The sequence below is a fragment of the Tasmannia lanceolata genome, unplaced genomic scaffold, assembly GCF_043159265.1.
Source record: "Tasmannia lanceolata isolate RefF3 unplaced genomic scaffold, GAP_Taslan_0.1 ptg000023l, whole genome shotgun sequence".
In the NCBI taxonomy this organism is placed as follows: Eukaryota; Viridiplantae; Streptophyta; class Magnoliopsida; order Canellales; family Winteraceae; genus Tasmannia; species Tasmannia lanceolata.
The window spans coordinates 37,876,933-37,898,638 of record NW_027518700.1 but is presented as its reverse complement, the minus strand read 5'-3'; positions in this window follow the sequence as shown (position 1 = coordinate 37,898,638).

The window sequence follows — 21,706 nt, the reverse complement described above, 5'->3', positions numbered from 1 at the left end:
ATTGTAACCCCTGTACAAATTTAGATGGTAGAAAATCTGTTTGACTAGGGTAGTAAAAGATTTGTGAATTGAATGCTAGAACCTTATTCCTTATATTATTCTCTGAAATTTCTCATATTATATTGATGAATGTCACTTTGCATGTTGTCATTTAAGGAAATTCAATGTGTGGATAGAAATTGCAAAGAATTGGCTAGTTCTGTTCTGTTTGAATGGTTTTATTTGGCTGCAGCTGAATGATTATTTAGGAATTGCCATTTTTACTGAATAATTACTCATATATTTGAATTATGCATATGTTGTAGCACTATGCAGTTCATGTTTTGGTTTAATGGTTATGTCTAAAATCTGTTTCAACACAGTTTTCACCCCATTGCTGCCCTGTTTCAACACAGTTTTCACCCCACTTCAGCCCCTGTTTCAACACAACTTTCACTTATTGCACCCTTTGTTTTGAGCACAGTTCAGTCCCTGTTTCATGGATAGGCCTGAGAATTGTTTTACGCCCTTCTAGTTATTGAGTCTTGGGGATGTTCATAGTATCTCCTTCGTTTAAGAATTGGTGAACGAGAATAATGTCATGCTCTAACATAATAACTCATGATTGAATATTCTAATTGATTTTAGATGATTTCGATAAATACTGTTTGGAATTGAATCATATAAGATGCACAAGATGCTATAATTTTTTTTTTATTAATATAAAAAAACCTGAACTTATTGTACTTGCTGGAATTGCATAGTATGTTGTTTGATTTGTTTGAACTTTTGATGAGATTAATATAGAGGTCTTAATCTTGAAATATGATGAAATTGATCATCCATTTCACTCAGGTTACAGTCCAAAATTCATTTCTTTTAAAATATGCGGGGGGTACTTGCAAGATGCTATGATGATACTTGGTCTTTTGTTTAATATTTACTTCAAAGGTCATGACTGTTTAGTTCTCATCTGGAGGCATGTAGCCCAATCATAGGCTTCGTTTCATCTTTGTGTGTGGTTTAGATTTCTCATGTAGGTTAAAGTCTTGTGCTATCTTATAATTTGTTTTATTTTTTAGTCTCTTATCATGATAAGGAACTAAATCTGTATATAAGATTTTTAAAATAAAATTACAGTGTCTTAAATTTAGAGTCATAACTCCTTTATGTGATAGAGAGACTTTTCATTCCTTTATTCAAATGGTATTGTAATGTCATGCTGTCTCTTTTGGTAGAACAAATAGCTAGGGGGCGATGAAGGCGCTAGTCCAAGCCCATCCTTAGGAGACTTGCTCAGTCTAAGTAATGCTCTCTTCTTTATTTGGTAGACTTTCCAAGTCTTTCAAATACCTTTAGATAGATTTTTTCCCTTATTACAAGGGCAATGATAGCACTAGTTAGAGCCAGCCATTAGGGAGACAAGTTATGTCTCAGCCGAAAAGCCGAAGTCTCTTGGAGACAAGCTTTGTTTCCTTAATGAGTCAATCCATAGGAGGCTATCCCAGCCTTTTAGGTTAAGGACCAACTTGGTTTATGAAAATTCGATGTAGGGGGTCCCAAGTTATACTAGATTGGCAACACAATGAGGAGGGAGAATATGGTTGTTTAAGAAATAGAATCTACCAATTTAAAACCTTTAAACCGATTTTAAGATTAAGAGATCAAGAATCAATATTCAAGTTAAATCTAATGGTGCAATGCAAATAAAAGAGCAAAGAGATAGAAAGAGTGCACCCGAGATTTAAAGTGGTTCGGTCCTCAAATCCGAGGCCTACTCCACTCCACCAACCAAACCCGTTGATGGCTTCACTATTTGATCTTCTTAACCTTGGCGAAGATCGAATGCCAATTACAATAGCTTTAACTTTGGTGGCTATCCTCACCCCAATAGCTTTAACCTCGGTGGCTATCCTCACCACGGAGAATGGGCTTCGCTTCTCCGAATACTCGCCCGAATACAACACTCGAAGGTTTGAAAGAAAGAAATGAAAAATCCCTCACAAGGGTTACAAAATGGATGTACAAATTTGAGCCTATGATCCAAATCCTAAAGATGGTGATGAGAGGCACAATTGAAGTTTGATTCACTCTTGGATATTCAAATGAAGTTTTAGAGTGTTAGGATTGATTGTTTGTATGTTTAGAACACCCATATTTATAGGAAAACCAAAATATGACCGTTCAATGGCATTGAGGTAATTCCAGCAAAATTCCAAACGGCTCTTTTTCAGACCGTTGGAGTGTTCTCGGAGTTCCGAGAATTCTCGGAGTTCCGAGAAAAAATCTCGGAGTTCCGGGAATTCTAACAGAAGATGAAAAAATGTCTACTGGACCATTTCTCGGAGTTCCGAGAAGCCTATGAAGAGCAGATTTTCAATTCTGTTTTTTTTGGGCTTCCAATTCTCAACCAAGATGGGATTGCTATGAGGGTTCCAAGGTGTTGGAACTCCACAAATACAATCACTTGTTTATTTAGGGTGTGTGAGATTAACTTAATTATGCCTCTAAAAACCTAATCTAGGTTTGGATCAATTACATTCTAAAAGACAAAAAATGGTCTTCAATATGAATTTCTTCATGTCTTCAAGTCTTCATGACTTCTTGCTTGATGACTTTGGCCTTCCAATTAGTGGTCCAATGTGGGCTTCTTGGCCTTCAATCCAAGCATCCTTGATCTTACTTTTTCATGATCTACAACTTAGATAATTAAACACATTAGTGATAAATGATCACTTGTGTGTTGGAATCATCAAAACAAGATGGGAATGCCAAGGTAAAAACCATTGGGCTTACAATTTATTAGTTGCCTATTCTTTTCATCATTGCAAGGGCGATGATGGGGATACTTGGAACCCTCTCTTGTTTAGAAGACTTGCTCAGTCTCGTTGATCCTTTGTCTACATCATTTGTGTATAGGAGGCATGTCATGCCTCATTTCTGGAGCCCCCATAGGAGACAAGCCTTGTCTCGTTTAGAGAGATACCCATAAGAGGTATACAGTGTCTCATTTATAGAACCTCCTCTACTTGTACCTCAATTTGTAATCCCTTTTTAGTGTCGCTTGGTTTAGAGGTTTATCCTTAGAGGTTGGCGTAGTCTTGTTCGAGTTTGTTTTGTTAAAGACCTTATCCTCTTTTATTTTAGATGTCAGTTACTTGTTCTGTGGTTTAGTTCAAGTGTCTTTGACACTAGTTTGCTTGTTCGGCGTTTCCCCGTAGCTTTAGGGTTTTGCCCTAGTTTGTTGTTTTGTGTGTTCTCTTTAGGTCTTTGACCAAAAGAGTGAAAACGTTTTAAAAATCTAAAAAACATTTGAATACTTTAAAATTCAAAACAAAAACATTTGAAATATCTTAAAATTCAAAAACACATGAAAACTTTAAAAAATATCAAAAGCTTTTAAATCATTTGGAGTGTTAAGCTTTTTATTGGTAATTAGGAGAGTTCGTTTTCGAACTACGTTGGGTTGATCCTCTTTCACGAGGTACGTAGTGCAGCTTGGGATCCACATCCTAGGTCCAGCCAAACCTTTAAAAATAAAATTTGTCAAACCTTCCAAAAATGCAAAAACTTCTTCAAAACCTTTTTCAAAGAGATCTTCCCCTAGAGTTAGGAGTCTGTCCTAGCCGTTTGGTTTGTTTTAAAGTTAGGAGTGCACGCAATCGAAAAGGCACTGGTCACTATCTCCTCTGGTTAGCAATCTCCTCTCTGTCTTGATTTGTTTGATATGGTGTGTCCTGTCGTGTGAGTGTCCCTAGAGTTAGGAGGCCTCGAGTCGATCGGTTAGACATTTAGTCGAACCGATGGCTAGACTAGGAAGCATATAGTTAGCCCGTGGTTTTCTTTAGGATGACAGCCTAGTTACACATAGGATATAGGGCCCACCTGCATTAGTTTAAGGCTAACCAACTTGCATTAGTTAGGGCATATAGAAAGTCCTAAAAATTACAATTCACTTGAATTTAAGCAATCGTTCAAAAAGCTTTAAAAATCAGTCGAGTCTAGTGGATCAAGTCTATGATAGCGGTTCTAGATGGTTAAGCATCGTAGTTTAGAATATGTCATCGAACTACGTTGACTCCGATTCTTCCCGAGGCCGGGATATGTAGAGCAGCTGGGATGGACGGCCATCTTGGTCCGAGTCAAGTTGCATTAGAGTTAGGACTTGTCTTGTCCTGTCATATATAGGATTGATTTGTGTTTTATGTTTTTGATGTGTTTTCTTACTTTCTTGTACTGATACTATACATTTAGCTGTAGCTTGCATGTGTATGTTCACCAGAACTTAGACACCCATTAGACATGTCACTCATAACCTAGCTTTGCTTAGGTGACACATTTTTTTATTTCATTTTGTGTATGCTTATTTCTTTATCCTCAGGAAATGCATGCTTAGGTAAACGATTTTTGAGAATTGTTCCTATTTCATATGATTTTCGCCCGAAACTCTTCGAGGTTAATAATAAATGGCATAAGAGACCAAGTGCTTGCACTCGGACGAATTGGGGGTGCTCTCAGACCTTCTCCATTCGTAATCAGGCACGAACCCATATATATTTCTGGTTATCCATGGTATACAAAGCTTATTTTTATTTAAAGGATCCATGGCCGTATACCGTGGATGGCGACTCTGAGTTTGTTTAGATACGTTTCGAATCCGGACTTGTTCCCGAATCGAGAGGTATCATCTTTTATATCGCCACTCGTGCTATGCTATGAGGGTGGCAACCGTTTTGAGAGTTCCTTGGTAGAGCTCTCCTTCACACGTGGATGATCCTAGAGGCCACTGTTAGGGACTCGTTCTCTCACCGTCCTCAGATCGGGGTCCACAACCATAGCCACAAAATGACAAAAGTAGGTCATAGACCAGATCTAAATTTGACGATGGATACCAACAACTGTACAATTAAGTAGATTGGTAATTATAGACTACGGCCATAAAGACAGCGGACAAGCCGTCGACCAGATCTAAGACAAAGCAAACAAACAAGACAGGATCTAACCTAATGGGTAATATACACAATACGGATATATGACACAATAAAAGAATATGTACACAATCGGAGAATAACATATAGACAACATGAACTTATGACACAACAAAAGAATGTGCAATGTATACACAATATAAATCTATGACATAACCAAAACAATGAGTATACAATTGAAGGGTAATATATACTATAGCCATGAGAACGACAAATATAGGCCACTAATCATGCAAACCTGAAAGAATGTAAATGCGATTGACTAAACCAGGGATATCTCACTAGAAATGGGTCCTAATCTAATCAACTGACAGAATCAGATATATACAAGGAATATGTACAATCCGAGAACAAAAAGACAAATTACGTTCACAACAACAGCAAGAGAAACGCCACCAACCCAGTAAAAAGAATGTAAATAGCATGAATTAGACCAGGAATACTCACTGAGAAGGGGTCCTAATCTAAATAGTCTACTCATCAAATAGGGTATGTACAAGAAGATGGCAAAACTGTGAATTGACTTAGTAAATAAGTCATGCATAAAGGATCGACAAAACTATACACTTAAGAGACAAAGAGAGACCATGGTCAGAATAATGACAAAGGAAAATTACTAACCAGGTTAGAGGACTGGAGGGTGAAAGAATATAGTTAATAGTTAGACCCGAAAACTTTACTGATGGGCAAGTCATGGTCTAACAGCTAGCACAAGGAATGATTAGATTCACAGTTTTTAAGTGAAACGGATAACGAGGAATCAAGAAATGGACCCCGGTCATAAAAGGTGGTGAACAAGAACCATCGGCCAGATCCAAGACTGAAATAATGAGCAAACTCTAGTCGGTGATAATAGATCAGAAAATCTCAGTAGAAAGTAGGCCCTGATCTGACAGCCAACAAAACGGATATAAATCCGAGATACTGGAATAATCATATGATAAAGATGACAGGGTAGACCGTGATCTGGATGATGACCAAGCCAGAGCAAGGGTCATTGACTAGGTCTGGAAGAATGGTATGACTGAAATAGATACAGAAATCTATTCGAGAAGATAAGCCATAATCTAAGAATAATGCACTATAAACACATATATATATATATATACATATATATATATACACACTAACCAGGGGCACCAGCCCTAATCTAATCTAGCGGAGTCGAGAAAGTCTCGACTCGTGATAGACTAGTGAGTGTACTAGGACCGTGTTGTAGCCACGCAAGGCGAGCTACCCTAGTCTACAAATGGGACAAGGCTCCTAACTCTAGGCTTCACATGTGTAAGCAACACATGTTTGTCCCTATGTGAATGCAATATAGATGTATATAAATACAGGCACCTCCTAGTTGGCTTCACTAAGTCAGTAAGTATATACATAATATATAAAACAAAGTAAGGCTCCGGACTCAATCTATCGGACACTATGCATATGATCCTGTAGACACCCCATTTTGCTCTACCTTAATCGATAAAGAAATTAGGGTTTGTTTTCCGTCGGTTTTCCAATGTCTTTCTTTCCCGCATCCGTTTGTTACATTTCTAAATATTTTTGGTCGTTTCCGTCGTGTTTCGTATTTTCCCGCTAAATGTTGAGAAGGATTATTCAGAAAAATCTAAACCAGAGAGAATTGGGACCCGTTTGGTGGGCCCGCATTGGGTGCTTCGATTAAATTTGGATCGAGAAAGTTGGACCCATTTGGTGGGGCCGCATGATGCATTTTGATTAAATTTGGACTCGTTTGGTGGGCCCGCATTGAACATTTGTTTAAAATCGAATCAACCGAGGGCCCACATTGTGGGGCCCGCGTTGTGGGGCCTCAGTGGGGCCTCTTGTGAGGCCTCTTATGAAGAGCAATGATGGTAGCTCTCCACTAAGACAACATGATGGGCCCTCCACTAAGAGCAATAATGATGGACTCTCCACTAAGAAACATGATGGGCCCTCCACTAAGAGCAATAATGATGGACTCTCCACTAAGAAACATGATGGGCCCTCCACTAAGAGCAATAATGATGGACTCTCCACTAAGAAACATGATGGGCCCTCCACTAAGAACAATAATGATGGATTCTCCACTAAGAGGGACAACATGATGAGCTCTCCACCAACATATCTCTCTCTCTCTCTTTCTCTCCCTATATATATCTCCCTTCCCATCCATAAGAGAGAGGAAAAAAAAAAGAAATTTATCTTCCATTATCTCTTTCTCTTCCATTATCTCTTCTAATCACTCCCTCCAATCCCTTTCCTCAATATATTCTTCCATCCCTCTCCCTAATATTCTTCTTCCATTATCTCTTCACTCCCTCAATCACTCCCTCTAAACACTCCAGAGAAAGCGAAAGACGGCGGAGCGGATCGGCGGCGGCAGGATTTTTTATATTTTTTTGGATTGGGCGGAGATCTTCACCACAGGTAGGTGCATTGTTCTCAAAATATTTCTGTATTTTTCCGAATTTTTCTGATTTTTTCCGCAAATTGTGTTTTAAAAATGGAAAACTCTTCAAAAAACATCTTTTGACGAAGAAAAATTAAATTATATACCAAACAGATTCTAAAATTAATGAAATTTCGTGGGAAAATAATATGTTACTGATTCATTTTACCATGAATTTGTAAAGATTTTTGGAGTTTATTTGGTATATTATTTAATATTTTCTTTGAAACTTATCAGATTTTAGGAGAATTTTTACTAACATCAGATCATCATTAAAATTCATAACATTTTTACAGTAGTCTTATCTTCCATATTACTTGTTACTGTAAAAGTTTCGTGTGATTTGGATCTGTTTTAATATGGGATGTAGTGTTAATTTATAATCTGGTCTGGAAATTGTAAAATCCGAAATTGGTAGTAAATAATTTCTAAAATTCATGAAACTCTCACTGCATTCTATTTTGATTCATATAGTATTTCTGTAGAAATTTCATAGAATTTAGAGTTATATTTCTACTAGTTTATGTGTTAATTGTGCAATCTGGACATTTAATGGTTTAATCAAGATTAAATGTGAATTTAATGTAAAAATATGCAAAACTCATCCTGTAAGCTACATACATTTTCATCTTGCTGCTGTAGAAATTTCAAATCATTTCGAATTTATTTGCAACAATTTCACTTGTAAAACCGCTCATATGCTTAAAATTGATAAAATCCATGGAAAATTCGAAATTAATTGAAAATCATATAAAAATTCCTAAAGAACTTTAAAATTCTGTCACATGTTCACTCCTTAATTCATTGAAACAGAAATTTTAGGATCTTTAGATTTTCCTGGAAAAATGGCCCGTGCATCCATAATCGTATCCCAATTGCAACTTGATCTTTGACAATTTGAATATTTAAGTTATAGTATGTTGTTGGCTCCGAGGTTGGTGTCCACGGAAATCCTGAGATTCTGCCAGGCAATAAGATGCTATAACCTAAGTATTAAATTGCACAAGGAAAGAGCGCACGATTCCCTCCTTTGGATGCCATTCAAGGCCGAAATTGGTGAACCCTAGAACCATTGGTAATCCTTAAATGTCTAGAAACTGAAAATCTTCGAAATCTGAAACTCATTAACCTCGAGAACTTAAATCGATTTATCTTGTGTCTTTCGGAACCATTGGATTATGGTTTCCAATCTAAGAACCATTAGAGCCCAATTTAGGAACACTGGTGTCGTGCCGTGTCCTAGGTTTTAGGGAGTCCTAGAGTTAGGAGTCCAGCCTCATCACGGACGCTTGCTATGAATAGCAACCGTACCATAGGTCTAGTTACACTAGTCACCCGATCTTTCCCTAGGACAAGCCTAGTAAACTAGAATGTAGGCAAAACCTGCATTAGTCTAAGGGACAACTTGCATTCAGATAAGAATCATATAGCATCTTAGATGAAATCCTAAGATAATAAAATCCTCAACTTGAATTAAATAATTCCTCTTAAAACTGTTGAAACAGTCAAATCCGTCTAAGTCGGTGTCCTAGTTGAGTTAGGCATATGTAGCTTAGCTTAGGTGCACCGAACTACGTCGACTCTGATCCCAGTGAGGCTTGGGTACGTAGGCAGCTTGGATGTCTGACGGCATACCACCCGCGAGTCGGCACCACAACAAATTGTGGTGTTTTGTATATTAATTTTCTTGTAAATACTTAATCAAATCAGTTAGGGTTTTCCATGAAATTAGAATTCTAGGAGAACTTTCACTTAGAATGAATCCAGACAAATTAATAAATCAAGATACACATCTAGGATTCACATTGAAATTAGATTCTAGGATGCATGTCACTTAGTTCGCACATTAACATAGAGTTGAATGAGCCATTTAAAATAAATTTAAAAGAGTTAACTTTTGGAATCGAAGACCGATTACCGATTATCGGGCAGGAATGGTGCATGTGGCGGATAACTCCCCATACCTTCCATTCTCGTAACCAGGTAGCGAGTCTAGATTTCTGGTTAATTACGGGTCCTAGATCCCACATCTAGGTGGCGACTCTGTCAGTCTCTTTCGTGTGGAATTCGGATTGCCTTAGTGATCCCAAGTCCACAGGAAAGACGAATTCAAATCAACAAATAAAATGCACACGCCAATCGCGTGGGTAAGAGAGACCAAGAGAGAGAGCGCGGCGGCTCGCGCCCCGCCCCTCTCGCGGGATCATGTCCCACAGTCTGGCGACTCTGCTGGGGACCACCTAACTTCATTAAAATTTCAAAAGATAATTCATTTGAATTTAATTTAACTGGCTCATAAAAACTCTATACTTGTTAGATTAGTTTGTCTCGTTTTATTTTCTCATCATATTTTACTCGAACTTAATTTAACAAAACCTGAAGGCATCATAGATTGCGCGAACTTATTGCACACACTTACATCACTTGCATCTAAACCCTTGCATTTCACATGCACACACGTCCTATTTTAGGAACCCGGAGTGTTATCTAGCATGGTTGACTGGGATTTCATCACCTGGTGCCTCTGTGCTAGAGAAGCATTCCACCCTTAGCCTAGTACCTTTATGGTGCGTAAACGGATCTCTTGTTCACGTACTGATACGCCGGACACTGGTACAGTATATCGAACATGGATTCGCGCTAAGGGGACTCTTGGCCTTACCCCTAGATTAACCCACACATGCATGCAGTATACGAACACATGTGCACCACATGTGTGAGCCTAGTTTAGGATATCTTACCCATTTGTGTCTAGATTAGGCCGTAGTCCATCTTCCAATGGCTACGATCGGTCCTAGGTACACAAACAAAGTCATGAGTCGAGATCCTCTCTCCACTCCGCTAGATTAGGATTAGGGTTGATGCCTTCAGGTAACACTGTTAAAATGTGCGAAGACTAAAAACTTTTCCTTTGGGGTTAGGATATAAATCCCATCATTTCCAAAGATCTCATAGGATTAGTTATTCTTGATCTACCCGTTGAAAGTAATCCTATGCAATCTCACATTTTGATCATGTGTCTATCATTCGTCTCTTGTGGGATTCGATTGTGTCTTCATTGGTGGAAATTGTGTCTCAATCATTTGATCGTGCAATCTTGATGATCCAATCTTGCCTGTACCCTTGATCTCTTCCTCCTCTAGGGGCTACCTTTTTCAAGAATATTTCTGCTAAATCCTTCAGAGTTTACTCTCATAATCCTTGAACTAAGGGCATTCCCCTCATCATTTGGATTCATTCTATTGTCCCAATTACTTGCTTAAATGTGTAATATTTTTCAGTCATTGAGAAGAAACACTCCATGAATGTCAAGCTCATATACCTCGTGTTCATTATTTCCATGACAGGGCACTAAACACCATAGCTAACCCTACTATTCCTTGGGTTCGGATCTCTTCTCGATTGCAGAGGAAATCTGTCTCCCCGCCACCTTCTCTGAGGACCCCAGCATCTCCTTCTTTCCCATCCTCATCCTCCCCAATGGCAGAAAACCAGAACAGTAGTCTTCCACCCGCTGCTATTACCGATACTCTCACCTTGATTCTCCGGCAGCTTCAAGAACTCAAAGAAGAGAACCAAGTTATCAAGGCCCAGCTTTCTGAAAAGTTGGGGCCATCGTTGTCCAAAGATAAAGGGTCCATGCACCATACAGTTACTTCAGCCGCACCTGCCCAGCCAGTGTTCATTCCTATCCCTGACAAAACTGAAGAAGATTTTGAAAAAGAGCAGTACAGCGAAGATCGCAGCAGGCCTTCTCAGTCCATGGTTGATAAAGTAGTTATGGAGAAATTAGAAAGTCTTACCAGGAAGGTTCAGGACATTCAGTTTCAGGACCAGGGTGGTTTCAATCCAAGTGACCTCACACTGTTCCCAGAAATCCGTCTCCCAGCCAATTTTCAAATGCCGGACTTTGATAAATATGATGGTGTGGGTTGTCCAATCACACATTTGCAAATGTTCACCATCATGTGTCAACCTCAAGGCTTATCTTCTGAGCAAATAGCTCAATTGTTCCCGGTTTCCCTAACCAAGGTTGCCAGGAGGTGGTTCATGGTCTTGGACAAGACTCGTTACAGGACATGGAAGGATATCGGCGAGCAGTTCATCAGGCAATTCAAATATGATGACGGGACAGAAATCACCAGAAAGGATTTGGAAAGGACAAAGCAAGACTTGAGGGAATCCTTTCTGACCTTTGTGAAAAGATGGAGGAGAATAGCAGCTCAGATGATGGAGCGCCCTTCTGAGGAAGAGCAGGTCCAAATAATCCTGAAAAATATTTCCCCCCAGCTCCAGTATCACATGTCGTTGCAGTATTATCCGGACTTCAAACACTTTATCGTGGCAGGCACCCAAATAGAGGAGGCTATGGCTCAAGGTGTGTTCAACCGAAGTAACCCGAATACCAAAGAATTCAGGAAGCCTCCATCAGCTGAAATTAATAACCTTTCCCGCTCCAAGCCTCAGCCTTCAAAACCTCAGAACCCCATGGTGATGGATTATACCCAACCTGCTGTCGCACCTCGGCCACAGGCCCAGACAGAATTTACCCCTCTCCCTCTTCCACCATCTGTGATACTCAAGGAGTGTCTAGCCTCAGGTCGCATAATCCTGCCCGACATTAGGGCTCTTCCTAATCCTTTACCAGCAAATTGGCGAACAGATCAACACTGCGAATACCATAGAAATTCTGGCCATCTCACTGATAATTGCATTGCCCTAAAATTCAGAATCCAGAGGTTGCTCGACAATAAAAGCCTTGTGTTTGAGCCAAGTCCCGTTGCTACCAATAACCCATTATCAAATCATGCAGTACTGCCGCCAGCCGTTCGCAATGCTTAAATAACTGAAGGTTCAAAGGGGCACAGGTCCGGTTGCAATGAAAAGAATCAGAAGTTGAAAGTACCATTTATGAGCCAGCTTTCGCCGAGCCTCCGAAGCTAGACAGTTGCGGCAGTTAAAGTTTTAGTCGTTTATTATTTTATTTTGAGTCAGCCATCATGGTCAGTACAATTGTTGAGTCCGGTTCTACAGTTCAAGGTTAATGCCTAGTCCAGGCAAGTTATCTTTTGCTTTTCTTTTAGAGTTGTGAATCATGAACATGTTCAGGATAGGTTGTGAGATGTAGTATCTTTTTCTTTAAATAAAATTTCAGTTCCAAGAGTTCACTTGTGTCTATTTCTTAAGTGTGCTTCTGATCTTAAAATAAGACTCCCTCATCAAATGAGGACAAAATTGACGAAACTCCACTTGAGTCACAACGATTACTTGAACAAGAGGAGGAGCGCCAATCTCAGCTTCTAAAAGATGAAATTGAAGTGGTAAACACTGGCACTGAAACTTTGATTCAGTGGATGCTGATTGAAAATACATTACCCTCTGAAGAGTGTGAAGAATTGATAAAATTATTTCAAGAATAAGAAGATTGTCTAGAAAAGCTACAACCGATACCAGGGGCAAGACATGGATGGAAAGCTCAAAGAAAATGAAGAAAGTGAGAAGATATATGCTGTACAAGGGGCATAGAGTGGAAACAACTTTCATATTTCCAATCAATGACCTTGGTTCTCAAATTCATAACATAAAGCCAACAAATTCAAGATAAGAAGTTCAAGAGCAAGCATTGAAAAGTGATCATCAGATATCAAGAGTACGAATCCATAGATGGAGGATGTCAAAGAACAAGTTTCGCTCTATGAAAGTCTAAAGCACGCATTAGAATCTTGAAAGAAGAAGATCCATTATCTTACCTGGAAATGCCGTCAAGCTCCGTGAAAAAAAAAAAAAAATAAATAAATAATCAGTACCAGAGGGACTCTAGTAAACTAGATCGACTCCCAATCTGAACATCGGAAGGCCTCCTTTGGCCGAATAAATCCCAAAATCAGAACCCAACGTCAAAAGAATACTGGTTTGCAAACCCTTCGAGCCTAAATGAAATTTTCTTGAAAACCCATCAAACTAGGGGCATTCGCCCCGAACTACGCGAGACCTGATCCCTACACTGGGGTACGTAGGCAGCTCGGTTAAACTGAGTTCGGTCAATTCAAAAAAGAAAAGCAATTCAATCAATCCAAAAAAAAAAAAAAAAAAGAAATTCAATCCTTTCAGAAAAAAAAAAGGGGACAAGTTCCTAAAGAAGAGAAGTCAATTATTCCAGAAAGAAGAAAAAAAAAGAAAAATCAATAAACTTTCGAACAATTTATCTTCAAACTAGGGGCATTCGCCCTGAACTATACACGACCTGATTCCTACCTTGGGATATGTAGGCAACCTATTCACAGGTTCGGTCGAAATCTTTGTTGAACCTTAAGCCATTCTTTGAAAAGCCCTATCCTACCTATAAAGTCCTTCCGGTGTTCAGAACTAATGATCTAGGTCCCGAAACAAAAAAAAAATGATGATGAATAAAAAAAAATGGAGTTTGAAGATCTGCTAGACTGAAAACCTGAAAGGGCGGTTTAGGCAAAATTTAAGATCATTCCCCTGTTAAGTTGAAAACCCGAAAGGGCGGCTTAGGCAAAAGCTAAGGGGATAGCCTGCTGAATCGAAAACCTAGAAAGACGGTTCAGGCAAAAGTTAAGGCTACCACGGTCCGCCAAGTTAAAAACCCTGAAGAGGTGACTTGGTCACGGTAAGAGAATCATTATAAGAAGGCTACAGCCAGTATCAAGACTGAAGATCAACTGAAGTTCAAGCAAATTTATAAGAAGGTTACAGCCGGTATCAGGACTGAAGATCAATTGAAGTTCAAACAAATTCAAGTGACATCCTCAAAACTGGGGGCATTGGAGCTAAGCAATCCTAGGAGTTGTAATTAAATCATTGAGGCATTACTGTTTTAAGGAAAAAGTCCAGTGTTTACCAATTGAAAAAAATATTCCTTGAAAGGATAGACTTACCAAATAAAACGTTAACTAAGTCAGAAGCATTACTGTGTCTGTCAGTGTAGTTAATCAATCGTTGTTATTCTATGTTCACTCCTTTAGAGCTCCTCAATCCTTTGAGTAGTGCCTTTTATCTAAGTTTTCTATTTAAAAAGAGTCAATCGTCATCCATATGTCCAAATGATGCAACTGTCTCGGTGAAGGAGGCCCGGCCTCGTCAGCTCCCTGCGATTGTACCTGAAAAAGTTCGAGAATCTAGTCAAACAGCTATATTTCAAAGATGATCAACCCAGAAGAATTCAGAAGTAGAAACATCAGAAAGCCCAGCTTCCGTAAAAAGATCATACCCCAGGAAGGCATCTTAAGCTTGGAAGAGCCTCAGATGCAATGATGGTCGAGCCAATTTCTCAGAAAGATGAACCGTTAAAATTCAGAATTTCCTTCCAATTAGTTAAATACTTTCCTGGTCAAGAAATGTTTATCTAAACACCTATCAAGAGGCAAGTCCCACTTTTCCATGATTATATCCAAGAGAGCCGTTGTTCTAGATTACCAATTTCAAGTGTCTTGTTCAAGGTTTCAGTCATCCAAATCCCCAAAGACAAGACCAGCAGTCTCTTTGAGAAAAATCTTGTTGAAGTTTCATAAAAGTGTTTCTAATCCATTCTTGTTAGTAATGGTTCTTCGGTTTGCCGTTTCATCATTCGTCAAAGTCCTAGTTTCCGATATCTTTGTCAGGCACGATCTATAACATCCTCGATTTCATTAAGTTCAAAAAAATCAAAAATTCATCAAATCCAATCCTATGTCAAATTCAAGTTCATGAAAAATCTCTAAATTCTTCGTTATTGAATTCATCAATCAAAGCTATCTTGTTTCTTTGAGCCTGTTTGTGAACGGTGCCTCTTTTCTCGAGTCCATTTGTAAATGGTCTCGTCTTCTCCTTGAACCCGTTTGTGAACGGTGTCTCATTTTTCTGAGTCCATTTACGGTCTCATGTCCTCCTTGAGCCCGTTTGTGGACGGTGCCTTATTTCTGAAAAATCAAAAATTCATCAAATCCAATCCTATGTCAAATTCAAGTTCATGAAAAAACTCTAAATTCTTCGTTGTTGAGTTCATCAATCAAAGCTATCTTGTTTCTTTGAGCCCGTTTGTGAACGGTGCCTCATTTCTCGAGTCCATTTGTAAATGGTCCCGTCTTCTCCTTAAGCCCGTTTGTGAACGGTACTTCATTTTCTGAGTCTATTTGTGAATGGTCTCATGTCCTCCTTGAGCCCGTTTGTGGACGCTGCCTTATTTCTGAAAAATCAAAAATTCATCAAATCCAATCCTACGTCAAATTCAAGTTTATGAAAAATCTCTAAATTCTTCGTGGTTGAAGCTATCTTGTTTCTTTGAGCCCATTTGTGAACGGTGCCTCATTTCTCGAGTCCATTTATGAATGGTCTCATGTTCTCCTGGAGCCCGTTTGTGAACGGTGCCTCGTTTCTCGAGTCCATTTGTGAATGGTCTCGTCTTCTCCTTAAGCCCGTTTGTGAACGGTACCTCATTTTCTGAGTCTATTTGTGAATGGTCTCATGTTTTCCTTGAGCCCGTTTGTGAACGGTGCCTCGTTTCTCGAATCCATTTGTGAATGGTCTCGTCTTCTCCTTGAGCCCGTTGGTGAACGGTACCTCATTTTCTGAGCCCATTTGTGAATGGTCTTTTTATTCTCCTTGAGCCCGTTTGTGAACGGTACCTCATTTTCTGAGTCTATTTGTGAATGGTCTCATGTTTTCCTTGAGCCCGTTTGTGAACGGTGCCTCGTTTCTCGAATCCATTTGTGAATGGTCTCGTCTTCTCCTTGAGCCCGTTGGTGAACGGTACCTCATTTTCTGAGCCCATTTGTGAATGGTCTTTTTATTCTCCTTGAGCCCGTTTGTGAACGGTACCTCATTTTCTGAGTCTATTTGTGAATGGTCTCATGTTTTCCTTGAGCCCGTTTGTGAACGGTGCCTCGTTTCTCGAATCCATTTGTGAATGGTCTCGTCTTCTCCTTGAGCCCGTTGGTGAACGGTACCTCATTTTCTGAGCCCATTTGTGAATGGTCTTTTATTCTCCTTGAGCCCGTTTGTGAATGGTACCTCATTTTCTGAGTCCATTTGTGAATGGTCTCATGTTCTCCTTGAGCCCGTTTGTGAACGGTGCCTCGTTTCTCGAGTCCATTTGTGAATGGTCATGTGTTCTCTTTAAGCCCGTTTGTAAACGGTACCTCATTTTCGAGTCCATTTGTGAATGGTCTCGTCTTCTCCTTGAGCCCGTTTGTGAACGGTACCTCATTTTCTGAATCCATTTGTGAATGGTCTCTTATCCTCCTTGAGCCCGCTTGTGAAAGATGTCTCATTTTCTTTAAAAAAAAAAAAAAAAAAAAAAAAAAAAAAAAACCGCTTGAGAACGATCTTTGTTCTTTCTGTTCGGAATCCATTCGAAAGTGGTATCTCATTCTCTCGTTGCCCGTTTGTGAACGGCACCGCATCAGGATTTCTTATTATGTTCTAATTCTAGGATTTCATTTAGGGCCTTGCATTAGGTAGTAAATGTTTGCGTCTAAGTTCCGTTTGTGTAGAGTCTTTTGTCGATTAAAGCTACGCAAAATGGCTCTGTCATTTTGACTTTGGTATTCGATGACTACCTCATCTCTACCAAAGAGGGGCATCTGTAGACACCCCATTTTGCTCTACCTTAATCGATAAAGAAATTAGGGTTTGTTTTCCGTCGGTTTTCCAATGTCTTTCTTTCCCGCATCCGTTTGTTACATTTCTAAATATTTTTGGTCGTTTCCGTCGTGTTTCGTATTTTCCCGCTAAATGTTGAGAAGGATTATTCAGAAAAATCTAAACCAGAGAGAATTGGGACCCGTTTGGTGGGCCCGCATTGGGTGCTTCGATTAAATTTGGATCGAGAAAGTTGGACCCATTTGGTGGGGCCGCATGATGCATTTTGATTAAATTTGGACTCGTTTGGTGGGCCCGCATTGAACATTTGTTTAAAATCGAATCAACCGAGGGCCCACATTGTGGGGCCCGCGTTGTGGGGCCTCAGTGGGGCCTCTTGTGAGGCCTCTTATGAAGAGCAATGATGGTAGCTCTCCACTAAGACAACATGATGGGCCCTCCACTAAGAGCAATAATGATGGACTCTCCACTAAGAAACATGATGGGCCCTCCACTAAGAGCAATAATGATGGACTCTCCACTAAGAAACATGATGGGCCCTCCACTAAGAGCAATAATGATGGACTCTCCACTAAGAAACATGATGGGCCCTCCACTAAGAACAATAATGATGGATTCTCCACTAAGAGGGACAACATGATGAGCTCTCCACCAACATATCTCTCTCTCTCTCTTTCTCTCCCTATATATATCTCCCTTCCCATCCATAAGAGAGAGGAAAAAAAAAAGAAATTTATCTTCCATTATCTCTTTCTCTTCCATTATCTCTTCTAATCACTCCCTCCAATCCCTTTCCTCAATATATTCTTCCATCCCTCTCCCTAATATTCTTCTTCCATTATCTCTTCACTCCCTCAATCACTCCCTCTAAACACTCCAGAGAAAGCGAAAGACGGCGGAGCGGATCGGCGGCGGCAGGATTTTTTATATTTTTTTGGATTGGGCGGAGATCTTCACCACAGGTAGGTGCATTGTTCTCAAAATATTTCTGTATTTTTCCGAATTTTTCTGATTTTTTCCGCAAATTGTGTTTTAAAAATGGAAAACTCTTCAAAAAACATCTTTTGACGAAGAAAAATTAAATTATATACCAAACAGATTCTAAAATTAATGAAATTTCGTGGGAAAATAATATGTTACTGATTCATTTTACCATGAATTTGTAAAGATTTTTGGAGTTTATTTGGTATATTATTTAATATTTTCTTTGAAACTTATCAGATTTTAGGAGAATTTTTACTAACATCAGATCATCATTAAAATTCATAACATTTTTACAGTAGTCTTATCTTCCATATTACTTGTTACTGTAAAAGTTTCGTGTGATTTGGATCTGTTTTAATATGGGATGTAGTGTTAATTTATAATCTGGTCTGGAAATTGTAAAATCCGAAATTGGTAGTAAATAATTTCTAAAATTCATGAAAATCTCACTGCATTCTATTTTGATTCATATAGTATTTCTGTAGAAATTTCATAGAATTTAGAGTTATATTTCTACTAGTTTATGTGTTAATTGTGCAATCTGGACATTTAATGGTTTAATCAAGATTAAATGTGAATTTAATGTAAAAATATGCAAAACTCATCCTGTAAGCTACATACATTTTCATCTTGCTGCTGTAGAAATTTCAAATCATTTCGAATTTATTTGCAACAATTTCACTTGTAAAACCGCTCATATGCTTAAAATTGATAAAATCCATGGAAAATTCGAAATTAATTGAAAATCATATAAAAATTCCTAAAGAACTTTAAAATTCTGTCACATGTTCACTCCTTAATTCATTGAAACAGAAATTTTAGGATCTTTAGATTTTCCTGGAAAAATGGCCCGTGCATCCATAATCGTATCCCAATTGCAACTTGATCTTTGACAATTTGAATATTTAAGTTATAGTATGTTGTTGGCTCCGAGGTTGGTGTCCACGGAAATCCTGAGATTCTGCCAGGCAATAAGATGCTATAACCTAAGTATTAAATTGCACAAGGAAAGAGCGCACGATTCCCTCCTTTGGATGCCATTCAAGGCCGAAATTGGTGAACCCTAGAACCATTGGTAATCCTTAAATGTCTAGAAACTGAAAATCTTCGAAATCTGAAACTCATTAACCTCGAGAACTTAAATCGATTTATCTTGTGTCTTTCGGAACCATTGGATTATGGTTTCCAATCTAAGAACCATTAGAGCCCAATTTAGGAACACTGGTGTCGTGCCGTGTCCTAGGTTTTAGGGAGTCCTAGAGTTAGGAGTCCAGCCTCATCACGGACGCTTGCTATGAATAGCAACCGTACCATAGGTCTAGTTACACTAGTCACCCGATCTTTCCCTAGGACAAGCCTAGTAAACTAGAATGTAGGCAAAACCTGCATTAGTCTAAGGGACAACTTGCATTCAGATAAGAATCATATAGCATCTTAGATGAAATCCTAAGATAATAAAATCCTCAACTTGAATTAAATAATTCCTCTTAAAACTGTTGAAACAGTCAAATCCGTCTAAGTCGGTGTCCTAGTTGAGTTAGGCATATGTAGCTTAGCTTAGGTGCACCGAACTACGTCGACTCTGATCCCAGTGAGGCTTGGGTACGTAGGCAGCTTGGATGTCTGACGGCATACCACCCGCGAGTCGGCACCACAACAAATTGTGGTGTTTTGTATATTAATTTTCTTGTAAATACTTAATCAAATCAGTTAGGGTTTTCCATGAAATTAGAATTCTAGGAGAACTTTCACTTAGAATGAATCCAGACAAATTAATAAATCAAGATACACATCTAGGATTCACATTGAAATTAGATTCTAGGATGCATGTCACTTAGTTCGCACATTAACATAGAGTTGAATGAGCCATTTAAAATAAATTTAAAAGAGTTAACTTTTGGAATCGAAGACCGATTACCGATTATCGGGCAGGAATGGTGCATGTGGCGGATAACTCCCCATACCTTCCATTCTCGTAACCAGGTAGCGAGTCTAGATTTCTGGTTAATTACGGGTCCTAGATCCCACATCTAGGTGGCGACTCTGTCAGTCTCTTTCGTGTGGAATTCGGATTGCCTTAGTGATCCCAAGTCCACAGGAAAGACGAATTCAAATCAACAAATAAAATGCACACGCCAATCGCGTGGGTAAGAGAGACCAAGAGAGAGAGCGCGGCGGCTCGCGCCCCGCCCCTCTCGCGGGATCATGTCCCACAGATCCATACTTTAGATGTATAACACAAGTGCACCGAGTGTTATACATAGTATGCTTCATTGCTCATCGACTGTTGTAAACATAAGTGCACCAAGTGTTTACGGCTGCAGCGCTGGCGCATAGCTTAGAAATAGATACAACAGTCTCATCAAGGTAATGACATCCCATCTGGTACGCACCATATCTATTTCCGTGGAGCCAATAATAATAAAAAATAATAAAAGAAATAAAGAATATGATAATGCATGTTGTGCAGTGTGTGAATCCCTCGTCTTATTTACGCACCTATTTGGTGCCCCTGGATTCTAACGATAGAGTTCCCATTTAACTTGATTTTGGCTCAAATTTCTTCCAAGTTAATAAAATGGCATTTTAACAGAGTTAAGCACTATTTCAAGAACTCTATTACACAGAGAATTGGTTCCTAAACTTCTTGACCAGAAATTCCAAATACGTATTATAAGGGATCAATTTATCTTCTTGAGGTTTCTTTGGATGGTCCGGTATTCATCCAAAGCCGCCTACGTATCCCCGTCTCCACGAGAATCAAAGCAATGTAGTTCTTCGCGCTTATTCTAAACTATGATGCCTAAGACATCTAGACCACTAAACTAGACTCAACCTAAAAGACCAGACTGATTTTTAAAGCTTTTGGAATGTTATTTAAATTCAAGTGAATTGTGGATTTTAGGACACCCTATATGCCCTAACTAAATACAGGTTAGCCCTAAGCTAATTCAGGTGGGCCCTACATCCTATTTGTAACTAAGCTGTGTGTCCTAAGAAAAATAATGGGCAGACTAGCGCATCATATTCTAGTCATCAGTTGGCGATGTGGATCGCCAACTGACCGGACGGAGGCGTCATACTCCTAGCTAGGACAAACTCCTAACTCTGAAACAAACACGCAACAACCATACACACAACAATCAAACAACATATCAAGGACAAACTCCTAACTTTAAAACACTCTATCTAGGACAAACTCCTAAATCTAGAGGAAGAGTTTTTGAAAAGCAAGATTTTAAACTTGTTTGAATGATCTTTTAAAGATTTATAAAGTTCTATTTACAAAGATTGACTGAACTTAGGATAAAAATCCCAAGCTACCTACGTACCTCATGGAAGAGGATCAAGCCAACATAGTTCAAAAATAAATTTTCCTAAACGACACTCCTAAAAATTTTAATATTCAAAGTGTTTATGGTTTTCAAATGCTTTTTTTTTTTAGTTTTTAGGAGTTTCTGATGTTTTCACCCTTTTGGTCAAAGACCTAAGGGAACACATAAAGCAACACCCTAGAGCCAAACCCAATGGCAAAGGGGAAACCCCAAACAAACAAACTCACTAAAAATAAAATGACCTCAAAATGAGTAAACTAGTATCCCAATGAAACTGAAACTGATCTAAGATCCCAAGTAGATAAGATTCTAATAAGACTGTGCTAGTCTCTAATAAAGAAAAGTGGTAACAACTCTAAATGATAAACTCCTAA